This window comes from Apostichopus japonicus, chromosome 4 (genome assembly GCF_037975245.1).
Source record: "Apostichopus japonicus isolate 1M-3 chromosome 4, ASM3797524v1, whole genome shotgun sequence".
Taxonomy (NCBI): Eukaryota; Metazoa; Echinodermata; class Holothuroidea; order Aspidochirotida; family Stichopodidae; genus Apostichopus; species Apostichopus japonicus.
Genome location: NC_092564.1, coordinates 28190781 through 28204790, shown reverse-complemented (window position 1 = coordinate 28204790; position 14010 = coordinate 28190781). Strand labels below are relative to the sequence as shown.

At 36.0% G+C, this 14010-nt stretch overlaps 1 protein-coding gene across 11 annotated transcripts in view; it reads left to right on the top strand.

Annotated features, from left to right (window-relative positions):
• Positions 1-14010, top strand: part of LOC139967034 (diacylglycerol kinase beta-like) — a 156475-nt gene that overhangs the window by 75281 nt on the left and 67184 nt on the right. The window lies entirely within an intron of this gene.

Below are 14010 nucleotides of genomic sequence, written 5' to 3'. Positions count from 1 at the left end.
GGATCTTTCTAGTTACGTTTTGTTTTCTGTTGTTGTTTAATCTTGTTAGTTACTATGGTAACAAACATTCCAAGCAGCTGTTTGTATTGGTTTTGGTAAAGGTTTAAGAGTTAAGACCCCATAACAATATAGCTAGACTAGATGAGTTTCATTTCCTTTCATTATAAGTAATGACGAAAAAATGGAAAGAGTCTTTGAAAAAATGTCCGGTTTGCATTTTGCCTGTGATTTGAACTAACATGGAACAGTGTGTGGTCAATGAAATTTCAATTTAAATCGAATGGAGATCGTTATTTACCTGCCAGCTAATTAGTTTTGATTAGATAAAAAAGAAAATCTAGCAGGATATGTGTCCTTGTTATAGTTAATGGTCAATTACAACCATATTTTACACACTACTCGCTTGTTTTGATAAATTTGTCGTAGAGCGGTATTTCAAATGGTAATCAAGAAATGCTGTATTAACAGTCAATACTTATTGGCATATCTGATGGATTTTTAATGTCTTGAAGCTAGTTATTGCTGTACACTGGCACACCAGCTAGTTGACAGGGATAAATAATCGGTTATTGATTGCCAGTCTGTTATCTTAATGAAGTATTAACGGGTCTGAAAGTGCACGGCGCGCATTGATCTATCGCCTCCTCATTCACTTGTATGATAGGCTACTGCATACTACTACACAGAGTTAACTCTGTAATTGGTTAAAGTGTGAATCAGTTTAATTTATTGTATCATAAAACCTTGGCATGTCTGCCTGTTTCAGTGTACCCTTTGGAATTTAGCTTAATAAATAGTCTTCATTTAAAGTTTATATTTCCTTCATGTCAGATTATGAGAAGCATTTATAAAGGGTAGGAAAGTAAGTTTGCTATGAATTAAGTCATAGAGAGTTGTTGGTGGGCCCAAGGAGGGAGGTTTGGGAGGATGTGTTGATGTGGGAAGTGGAGAGAGATGGAGATCGTGGATGGGGTGGGTGGGGTGGGGGAGGGTGGGAATGAGGGATCATGGGTCGCCTTTCATTTATTTGATAGGTTGCTACATGAATGCATCTTTTCCATGGTTGTACTTTATAATAGTTGATTATTTCTGTCCTATAGTGACATTTACAAAAGCTACAAACCAAAACCATCATAAAAGTAGATAACAGATTTAAAGGTTGTAGGGAAATATCGTATGAACAACTTTAAACACATTTAGTATTGTGGGATTTGTATATATGTACTGACTATTTCTGTCCTATTGTCGGTGAGATATATTTATAGTGAAATTCAAGAAAGAAAAACAAACCAACGGCCAAAAAAGACTTAAGATTACATATTTATGGGTTCCAAAATTTTAGTGATGATGTCATGATCACTGCACCCATTAATGTATTTACATCCAGGTCAAACTGATGTCCAGACACGATTTCATATCGTCAATATTCTCGACTTAAAGGCTTGACCTTACAAGCAACAAAGAGACTATGACACTTGTCATTTAGCCTCTGAAGAAGATCCTGCTAGGATCGAAACGTTAGGCTAACTTTCTTTTACACATTCTCTATTACACAGGCTCTTTAATAGTGAATAAGCAGTTTGCTAACAGCTTTGTTTTATTTTGAAGTAAGATATTGTATCAATTTTTTTAGTTTGAACTATAGCCACCTGTGAAAGTTTTGATGGATTTGACTTCCTTGCCAAGGGATTATGTATAGGGATTAGGGACTATATATAGGGATTAGGAACTATATATAGGGATTAGTGACTATATAGGGATTAGGGACTATATAGGGATTAGGAACTATATATAGGGATTAGTGACTATATATAGGGATCAGGGACTATATATAGGGATTAGTGACTATATATAGGGATTAGGGACTATATAGGGATTAGGAACTATATATAGGGATTAGTGACTATATATAGGGATCAGGGACTATATATAGGGATCAGGGACTAAATATATAGACTGTATGTCAAACAGTAATGTTGCCTAAATAAAAGACTAAATATTATTTATGTTGATAAATCTTAATTTGGTCAAAGCAAATGTTATTTTTAACTACAGAATTATCCCCCTTATTAGTGCTATTTATTTATTGGTTTGATCTGTCAGCTGTATACATAACACTGATGTAAAGGTCACATCAGCTAAATTGGTGGCCGGTTATGGAGCAATGTCATCATATAGTCCTACAATTAGGAATGCAATAATTCTGTAGCTCCTGGGAAGTGCGATCATCGTTTGTCTTCCATGTACAAGCCATGCATATCCTGGACTTGTTTATCTTCAGATAAACTCACAATGTAACAACAGCCTGAGTTAAATGTGTATGCGTGGGTGGGTGTAGTATATTGATAGCAGCATACCATGATGATCCTTGTGGGATAATACTTCTTCCGTTGATAGTACTCACTGAGATCAAAGTTGTTTCCTATTGGTGCAGAGCAGATATATGACCTTTAGTTTAGATAAGACAAATTCATGTAACATGTTATTCATCTGATTCAAAATATCAGCAGCATCACTCACACATGTGAAATTAATATTAAGATGGATTGCCATGTCATTAATTATCAGCAAGAAAATTACTGCTCGTTAAAAGTTATCATGCTTTACTGTACATTGGTTCAAAATCAAAATGAAAAAAGAAAGAAATATGAAACCTTTATGTGTATGGCAAGGATGCATTAATACTTGTCCCCAACCTCCCTACAAGCAAGAAAACAAAAAGGACCAGATTTCATGGAAATAATTTTCTCAGTCAGTTTATATCTGACGTATGTGACATAAGAACTACTAGTCTGCTCAGAGCTGCCTGGTAGTTCTTTCCCATGTAAAGCTATAGTTCTGAGCTGCCTGGTAGTTCTTACCCATGTAAAGTTATAGTTCTGAGCTGCCTGGTAGTTCTTACCCATGTAAAGTTATAGTTCTGAGCTGCCTGGTAGTTCTTACCCATTTAAAGTTATAGTTCTGAGCTGCCTGGTAGTTCTTACCCATGTCAAGTTATAGTTCTGAGCTGCCTGGTAGTTTTTACCCATGTAAAGCTATAGTTCTGAGCTGCCTGGTAGTTCTTACCCATGTAAAGTTATAGTTCTAAGCTGCCTGGTAGTTCTTACCCCTGGATGTAAAGTTATAGTTCTGAGCTGTCTGGTATTTCTTACCCATGTAAAGTTATAGTTCTGAGCTGCCTGGTAGTTCTTACCCATTTAAAGTTATAGTTCTGAGCTGCCTGGTAGTTCTTACCCATGTCAAGTTATAGTTCTGAGCTGCCTGGTAGTTTTTACCCATGTAAAGCTATAGTTCTGAGCTGCCTGGTAGTTCTCACCCATGTAAAGTTATAGTTCTGAGCTGCCTGGTAGTTCTTACCCATGTAAAGCTATAGTTCTGAGCTGCCTGGTAGTTCTTACCCATGTGAAGTTATAGTTCTAAGCTGCCTGGTAGTTCTTACCCCTGGATGTAAAGTTATAGTTCTGAGCAACCTGGTAGTTCTTACCCATGAAAATTAAGCTATAGTTCTAAGCTGCCTGGTAGTTTTTACCCATGTAAAGCTATAGTTCTGAGCTGCCTGGTAGTTCCAGCATAACCCTACCCAGTTAAAATATTGTATGCGCAATATAACATAGAAAGAGGAGGCAATTTGTATTTGATCAAAATCTGTATCTATCGAGGAGGAAGTAAGATAAAAGAAAAATATTCAATTATTCTTTCTTGGTAGAGTACAGTAGTTCCGTCTTGACACTATAAAAATAGAATTATTCTTAGCTGTTTGAGAGAATCGTCCTTCCCCAAAGCATCCCTATCATGTAATGTATAGGGATGATGAGTGGGTGTCCTTGCCTTTGATGCAGAAGTTTGTAATTGCATTAAGGTATTTGCATTCTTTTTCGTCAAGTATTTAAATGGACTTCCATCTATTAAAGATTAATCATATTTCTTATGACACAAAAGGGTAACTTCCTGATTTGATTTTATGGCAACTGTGTTTTTCACTTTTGTTAATAATAACAGAAAGGAGTATTTTCCCATTCCATACCTACTTTAAGTACTTTAACTGCTTTAACCTTAATGGGAAATTTGCTATTTTTAATATCCTGAAAAAGTCAGAAATTAGGAGACAATTAACAAAAACGTCAAACGGATCCTTATCACCAAGGCAACAAAATAAATGTTAGTTAAAATGGTTCTAAAATAAAAGGAAATTAACCTGCACTAATGAGTCTCCATCCATCTTCTAGTATTGTCCTAGATATGATTTTGCAGTGGAGCAGAAAATGGATTGAATTTCAGTTTGTCATGGCTTCATTTATCCGTAGAAAATAACATGCATGGTAAACCAGCCGTGTATGTGCAAAGTTCATATAAAGAAGAAAATGACTTATATTTAAAAAAATTTCAAAGGTCTTTTCAACCTATTGCATCTTAAATGTATGTCATATATCCATACCCTGTCATCACTTTAATATGTATTCCATCAATTTAATATTAATACTTAATATTAATACTTAATATTAATTAATATAACATAATAATTTAATATTAATTAAAAAAAAAACAATGCCTGATTTATAAATATCATAAAGAGTTGGTCTTTTCACAAATGCCCAACCTCTTGCCACAAACTTCTACAAAAATATAATAAAAATAATTATAATAATAATGGTGATTTACAATATCCACCCCGAAGGGTGCTCAAGGCGCAAGGGAGAGAAAGAGAGAAAAGAAAGCAAACAAGGAATGAACTGCAGCCTGCATTTGTTCACAACCAAGAATTCACTGGAAGGTATTAAACCAGGTCTAAGATTAGAAAATATTTAGCTATAATCATAGACCAAGTATTTAAAGAAAACATATTGCATCCATGGTCCAACTTCCTCCTTCACTATATCAAGCTTGTTCTGTTACTGAGATGATAAACTCTTGAATTTGGCCAATATCATTTCAATAACTGTATAAAATGTGCAACAATTTGTGAAGTCCTATAGATGTGTACAGCTCATCAAACCTCTCTTTGCTAATTATTCGTTGTTGATCACCGACACAAATAAGGACCTTCCATACTTGATAACACTGTTAATTGCAGTGAAGTACACTTCATCGTATCCATCCTTGCCAATATAAAAGTACATATTCAATTATACAGTCGAATCATCATCCCAAGGTTATATAATCATTTCGGATTTAAATTAGAGAAACAAACAGCGGCTGTTGGTGCATATACACTGTAGCTTAAGTATGATTTGATCAGAGATTACTGTGTAATGCACTTATTCCCTTCTAAACTGAATAAAGTGAAACGTCGTCTATCCCATACACTGTATGATGAAACAATTTAGTTAATAGATTTGAGCATTGGACCGATAGGCCAGATCTGTAATATGTATATCTCTTATTAAATCAGATATTTCTAATATTCCTTTAACTACTATGACTTGAGTTGCTTCTGATAATTCTATGTTGGTTCATCTACTGAAGATGTTTCTTTGCATCTGATCAGATGATGTGAATTCAGTAACTTGAGCAGAGCCACTATGGAAACTGTATCAATAACACTCTAGTTGAACCCACACAGTAGGAGGTAGTATCATGTGAATCGTGTGGAAGTACTACAGCTCAGTATTAATACAGTGACTGTTTGCACATTGACCCATGGGCGTATTCTATATATGACTGGGTGAAGGCTTTGGATAGATTTTGTTTGCATTGATCGACTATTTGTACGTTTATGTCGTAATACTCCTTTCCATTTGATATTATTTGCGTGCTGATGAGAATTTGTTTGTCCAGAACCAACATATTGATATTTGTTTGATATGAGCTAGTGAAGAGATTCTGAACACTTCGGACTCACTTACACAATCACATGATAAGTACATTACAAGTACTTATTAGATTTAATTCCTTCTCAGTTTTTCTTCTCTCTTTAATGTAATAGTTTGCTCTGTTATTTGTGCATATAGAGAGAAAGAGCTCAGCCGACTCATAACATGAACAAGAATACCAAATGCAACATTTTTTTCAAATATATTCAAATCTTTTATACTATAATCCATTAAATTTTTGATGCATAAAAAAAAGAAGGAAATATGTGGCAGACTTATCCTATTCATCTTTAAAAAGAAAAAGTAATATCATCTGCAACAATGATATGTACAGCCCATCAAACCTATATGTACAAAATGTAAACCTATATGTATGAGATAGGGAATTTAAAAAAAGAGGTCACAAATGTGTACCTAACACATTAAACTGTTCACACCTATTTAAACACATTAAACTTTTTCACGCATATTTAAACACATTCAACTGTTTTTTACGCATGTAAGAACCGGAAAAGTGAAGCCGACTCATAAGAAAAGGAAAACGATCTGTGCTGGAATCTCTGAGGTGTTTGTACATATATCTCAAGAATACATCCCCACCTGCCAAATTTACATCTGCAGGTCTTAATTTGCTGTTTGAAAATCAACGCTCATTCCCTTTCTTTCAATTAGCGTGAATACCAAATCTGATACAAGAAGTTCAAACGCCAAATGATGCCGAGAATTTTTGAATGGAGTGTCATTCACAGCTTATGTTGAGATTCAATTACCACATTTGGTGAAGCCTGCAATGTTTCAGTTCTTCCTCTGACATTTACATATCCTTGGTTTTTTAGTCTTCGGGGGGAAAATCTCTAAAAAGCAGAATAATCTATTTGTATGTGTTTGGTATGATCAGTTGATCTGCGTAATTAGGTCTGCCGAAGTAATACATTCTGTTCCACAGTTTAGGTTTCTCGGCTACTAGTTTGGCGGGTCGGATAATCGATGGCATCGGCCGACGATGAAAACTGCAGGAATACTGTGTGTATCACTCAATTGATATCTCTACTCAATTGATATCTCTATTCAATTGATATCTCTGCTCAATTGATATCTCTACTCAATTGATATCTCTACTCAATTGATATCTCTACTCAATTGATATCTCTACTCAATTGATATCTCTACTCAATTGATATCTCTACAGCTGCATATTGCATTTATATGAAGGCATCTGGCAACAGAAGATGGGAATGATGTCAGTTTGGCAATTAAACTGATGTTAAACAGTTTGATTTTTTCTTGGTGAATATGATATTTGAAACTTTTTGTTCTATATAAATAAAAAGTTCCATATTTTTGAGACAATTCTAAATGCAGAATATAGATGTTTGCCAGCTAAAATTAGCTATAATTACATTCCAAATTGATGACATTTAAAAGAATAAACTCAACACCAACAATAATAAATAGGATGAACCATGAATTTGAGGAATATCTGGTATGATTGCACCACAGACCATGTTTTTTCATTCACTTCCCTACATGGAATAAAGGAACGGTTTCACCGGTTAAAATAAGTTACAATCAACATCTTGAGTTTAGGGACAACATATTGAGATAGGGTTTTCAAATTAAACAATGTGAAAGATTTGCTGTCTTAAGATAGGTGTTACATTAAAATTTCTTTGATTTTGCGGGATAAATGAGTGCATTGTGCAATAATTTGTTGTCACGCATGGACCTCATCGACTCCTTTTTTTGGCTTTAAAATTGAAAAGATTCTATAATGTTTGAGAATGTTACAGATACATTAAGGGATGTTGAGGTCTCATGGCTCGGTATGATTCAATGACTTCTACTTGTAGATATAGGCTCTTTAATATTGATTAATTTCAAGGGCAGCTGGTACTCCACTCCTCTCCTTTGCTTTATCTGAGAACAAACAGAATTTTGATGTGTGTTCAGTATTCTTTGAATTTTTCGAAAACACCGATAAGTTCTCTTCGCCACATTGAAAGTTTTCTTTTGGAGTGGAGGCAAAAAATACCGCTGTATACTAGACCCATATCATTCAGCTGCAGGTTAACCCTTGACTAGCAGTTAGTTGACTCGTCTCTCCGTACGTGTTCATCCCCGACCGCCTTAAGGTAAGAGCTTGTTTTACAATCTGAAAGGCCTGTTTACGGAAACACATCGCAAAGAGCCACAGCAATGATACAAGGGGAGGAGAGGCAATATAGTTTCGTCACCTGTTGACAAAATGCAACGTATGGATATGAAGGTGCATAATCAATGCCTCCTTGGTATACAGCCTGAAGATATTCAACTATTGATTTTTGCCAAAGTTTAATTTACCATCACCTATCAATTGCTCTAGGTCAAATCAGAAGCTCACCAATTCAAGCATCAAGAATCTTTCTTTCTTTTTTTGTTACAGAGCATATTCAAACATTTATATGATAAATAACTGGTTTAAGAAAAATGGCTACAAATTTGTTTTAATAGTTTGTAATATGAAAATGAAAAGGTTAAATCCAGGTGATAAAGATAAGTTTCTTGAGACAGAGGTTTTGCTAGAATCTATCGAAGGAGTACCTCATGAACAGTGGTAAAACTGACAGAAAATATCATTTTTGTTGTTGACCCATTATCACTGCTGTTCAACCCTAGCTGTTTCATTTGGTAGATGTTGACACATGATTACCTGCTATTCAATCCCAGCTAGATTAGTTGGTATTTAACAACCCTGTTCATTTCACTGCTGTTCAACCCCAGCTGTATTAGTTGGTATTTGACAACCCTGTTCATTTCACTGCTGTTCAACCCCAGCTGTATTAGTATTTGACAACCCTGTTCATTTCACTGCTGTTCAACGCCAGCTAGATTAGTTGGTATTTGACAACCCTGTTCATTTCACTGCTGTTTCAACCCCAGCTGTTGGTATTTAACAACCCTGTTCATTTCACTGCTGTTCAACCCCAGCTGTATTAATATTTGACAACCCTGTTCATTTCACTGCTGTTCAACCCCAGCTGTATTAGTATTTGACAACCCTGATCATTTCACTGCTGTTCAACCCAGCTACATTGGTTGATATTTGACAACTTGGTAAATGTATTTAAGGGTTGGCCATGAGTGGTTGTCGATATTGAAATGTTAGTGACCAACATTTGACTTTTAAGGATTTGTTTGGTTGTATACCTTGTGAGTTGATACTAAAGACCTGCACATCACATATTTAACATTTGTAACTATATATAGTTTTATATAGATATTTCTGGATCAGGATTTTGCAATTCAGTAATATACTGTACACTACCATCAACTATGAACTGTTCAATTTAGAGATTTGTTAGAAGACTGTGAAATGTGTCTACTTGATTCTGAGCTTGTGCAATTTACTTCTATACATACAGTACTCCAGCATCCCTTTATCAGTAGGGATGATCTGGCATTAAGCATCATCTGAGTTGTATATCTTTGCTGGGTTTCGTTTAACTGTAAATCATCGCTGCGCATGGGCTGTATTCATCGTGTACAATCAGTGTCGGTCCTTGATCAACTAGGTTAATTCAGACGTAAATGGAACTTTTTAAGATTGCTCCAAAATGGGGGAACACTTCTTCTCTCTCTCTCTCGTTTTTGTCTTTTGGTTTGTTTGAGGAGAAGCAAAAACTTCAGTGATGCATGAAATGACGCTCCAGTGGTAATTTCAGAAATGGCTGTCATGGTTTCTGCAGCCTGGGCAACAAGTGATGTCATTACATGGCAAAGATTGGAACCAACAAAACCAATTATCATGCAACATTAATCTTTGTAGTCACGTTTCATATCCTTTGGCCAAAAACCAAAAAAACCAATGAAGAATGAAAAAAAAGGGAAAAAAAAGAAAAACGTCTTTTCTGATGTAGCTTGTAGAAGTCAAGGAGAGCCTGAGTTCTTGCGCACAGCTACAGTAGATGGCGATATCCGTTTCAAAGAAAGTGCCCTAAAGGGACAGATTTTGATGGGCTATTTTGGATTGGAGGATAAGTAGTACTGTAGCAGGATATATCAAATACTAAATTACAGCATCGGAGCATAAAAAAAGAACGGCAAAAGTGACTACCCTCTCGTACGGTTCGAACACTCAAGAGTCATATAGTTACGACAGAGTGGCACGCATTTGTAACGAATCATTTTCGAGAGCTCAAATCTAGGAGAGCATATAGTTGGTTTCGCCGACCTTGATGAAAAATGAGAAATCTATACTAAATTTGGGACTGTAAGTTTGCATTGGGTTCTTTAACTTTGTCCAACCCCGTATTATATTTTACGATAACCTTTCATATTAACCTACAGTTCCTGGGGTGGTTTGAAATATTTGACTGTCCCTAAAGTTTACAGGATTTATTGAACATTTAGTCCAATGCAGAAACGTTGTTGTCTCAAAAGTTTGGTGAATGATATTGTTTTAGTATTTCATTTGCACATCCATGAAGGTTTACCATCGTCCCTGGAATGATCTGGATGGAGTAATATTTTTTATTTTTAGGTCGTAATTTCCTCAAACGAGGGAGTATGTACAGTCTGTGTATAACCAAGTTATGATTTAATGCATAAGTCTAGCTTTACAGGGGAGTTGCTGGTAGTATTTGAGGGGGTCATCAAAGATTGTGTTGTCACACTTGGCTATTCCTGTGTGAATACCTCATGATTAAGTTGTAGAAGAAACTGCTGAGTCATCCTGCCATTTAGTGGTGCACACTGTGGAATATATGGATCTAGCTTTTCTGGGTCACATGTTCAAGTTAGCCTATTTTTCTCGGTAAGGAGTTGGAAATATGAAACATATTTGCATTCTTACACTACATTTCATGTTAACTTGCTCCATGAAAGCAGTTATTAATTTTCAAAAACTGTCTGTAAAACTCCCAAATGTGGCTTTTACAAGTTCTGTAAGAAACATCGCCTGTCAGTAAACCTACTTTCATCAAGAAACAAAAATGTACAGGTAATGCTGTGTTTGCTGTGCGTCTTTCCCATGCAGAAGCGAAGCGGTGTGCTGCCGTCGTGCACAACCTCTCATGCTCCGGTTGAGCCTTTTTCTGTTCCGATAAAATCACTTCTTCGTCTGTCATCACATGGGAGTTGTGATTAGGGTGATGCAGAACGAAGGTGGTTGTTTTGTAAGAGATCGTCTCCAGTTGTGGTAAAATAAAATGAATCAAATTATTAAATTGATTGCGGAAGAAATTCGATATCTTTAACTTTATAAACTAAAAGAAGTATAAGCTTTACAGTTTCTCTCCTTGTGTGATTTAGAAAAGGTCAGTTCTGGCAAGTGGGAGTTTTGCGTCTTAGCTGCAGGCCTTGCTTGATGACGATGATTGCCATGATGATGATGTCATTGGCTCTCCTAGCTTTGACGATGCTCTTGCGTCTAGATCTCTATCCTTCGTCGGTAATTGTGTCTAGCAGCTCATTTCATATCACTTGGTTATGCAGCTGTGAATAAAATTCTGCATGCTTATCATCGTCACAACCGAAATGAACGAAACGGAAACATTTTCAAGTTTTTTGTACGGAATACGTAAGGGGGACAGCCTGCCTAGACCAGTGCTGTATTTCTGCACAGTTGCTGATGCTAGAAACAGCTCGTAATATATTTCGTCGACAATTTATCAAACGGAGAGAATGTCACTCAAAATGAGATGTTCTCTTTGGTGTTAAGTTTCACTAAATGAAGATTAATGTGCAATTAATGTACATGAATTTGCTTCTCCCAGATGTAGAATTTCAGGTTCATAAATACTAATAATTACGTGCAAAAGGCAAAAGCTGGAAAATTGTAGATTTATATTTCAATTATTTGAAATTATTACTTGGAATAGAAACCTAATATGCTAAGAACTGACGATGTTATGAAATATTAGCATTAATTGAATAGCATTTGAAAATTGATCAAAATCAGCTCAAAAAGCTGTTTTATTCTTAGTATAACGTTAACAGGTATTACCAATGAAAGCAACGATATAAAGAATTAACATGGTAATATGTGAAACGGATACTCCCTTGCATATGAAGTTGTAGCTGTGCCCCTGGGAGTGCATAGCCTTTCAATGTAAGTTATTTTATTCACCTACATACAATTAAAGTTCCTTGGTGGAAGCGTATTGCTTTCCCAATCAACTCTGCAATGTTCACTTTTAGTGGATTTTTGAATTTTTTTTTTTCACTTTTTTTTTAGGGTTCTTTTCCACAAAATTTACGGGAAAGTATTTGCTACCTTGAAAGTAGATGTATCTCTGTATTTAAAAATGTCTTCAATATTACGTTTCAACTTAAACATATTCGGGTGCCCTATTTCAATTAAGGAGCATTAATGCTTGTTTGTGAAAGCCGCCTTTGAAGTTTATATTTGGCCCCTATCAGCCTAATGGAGTCATTTAGTGACAAGAAAACCATGATTCACTTCTTAATGTTTATTCATGAAGCAATGCCCCAGTTACATCTATGTTTGTAATACAATATTATAAGAGGATGCAACATGTACGTACACAACTGAGTGTAAATAAAATTGGAAAGAAGCAGAACCCATGTGACATATGGCCATCCCTTGTGTTATTGCAGCTCTAGTGTCAGCCACATGTTACATACATTAATAACTAATAAATGTCTCATTGAAAAGAAGCAAAAACCGATGACATATGGCCATCCCTTGTGTTATGGCACAGTATGTGCCAGTCACATTACAAACATGGAACAAGGAACATTACAAACATTACAAACAAGGAACAATCTGTCCAGGTCATATGATACTAGTGATATAGAATAATTGCATACAGTATAACTGAAGATCCATCTCTTTAAACATCATTATTACTAGTAATTTTATCATCGCAAAATGCATGTTCATTGTGTCCTAATGCAGCAAAGAGCGATTGTCCTTACGTTTGCCTGCAAATATCTGTGTAGGACGTGTTCCTGTAGCAAATAGACTGTATGTAAAGGAAGTTCACTCCTTTGTTCATGGAAGTGTACTTTCCTTGAGACCTCCTCTTAGGTTATGTCCAACTGTGATAATTAATAGAGTGTCTGATATAACATGGATTCATAACCAGCCAATCTAAATTTGTTTCTCTGTGTGCAGCCAATCCCCCTGACTGTGAACTTAATGTGTTGGTTCATCTCCAGTGGATGTACATCCAAATTGCAGTCTACAAATAGTCTTTAAATTGCCGAGAGGTTGCCATGTAAACGTCATCATCATTAGTATAACTCTCTAATAATAGTGTTAAAATTGCTATTAATTTTCAAAAGATTAAATTCCCAGAACGTTTCAAGGAGGGTGACATGAACCAAATTATTGATGTCCAGCTTTATATACAGGACAGTAAATGTGGAAGTTCAAAGCTACATGATAAGTAAAAGATGGTTCATTGCGTTATTTAATAGTTTCGTAATTTTGATTACCAAATTCAGACAGAGTTGATGGTGATAATTATGCAGGCTGTCATACAAAGATCCCTGCTCAGTTCAGAATGGAGTGAACTTTTACGTGTCGGTATGACATAGAGGAATGCCTTCCTGCCGTCTCATCTACTGGTGGTGGGTTTACAATCTCTGTCGTATAGTATGTTCAGGTTCCACATGTCACACGGTTACCATAATCGTTGTTGGCATGTTTGTACAAGGTTGCCGAAATAGCTAGCCACCTAGTGAGCTGTGACATCTCAAAAGACTCCCATTCATCATCATCATCTGAACATTAATATAAACTATTGACACATGCCAGTTTATACTCCGATGTTACACTTGAAGAAGACAGAAACATGTTGATCTCACTGTCATCCATCCTGGCTCGACCGTTCCACGGCCGAGGGAGGGGTGTCAATCTACGAGCCTGACTATATACCCGGGGCTGTTTTAATTTTATAGTGCCATTCCATTCAATCAGTGGTCGTTAAATTCATCGCCTTCGGTGCCTTACATGGCAGCAATCGAGAAGGCCTCGATGATGTCATACGGAGCCGTTTGGCATAATCAATCACTGTTAATGTATGGCTCCAGCTTACAGCAAACAGATCGGCTGGTAATGGAGATGTTTTATGTCCGATAGTCACCGCATAGCCTGCATGCTGCTGTACTTAACTAAAGAAAAGAGATGATAGCAATTTATATATTCTGGTTTAATGTTTGAAATTAGCCACAGTTTGACGTCATATATACATAC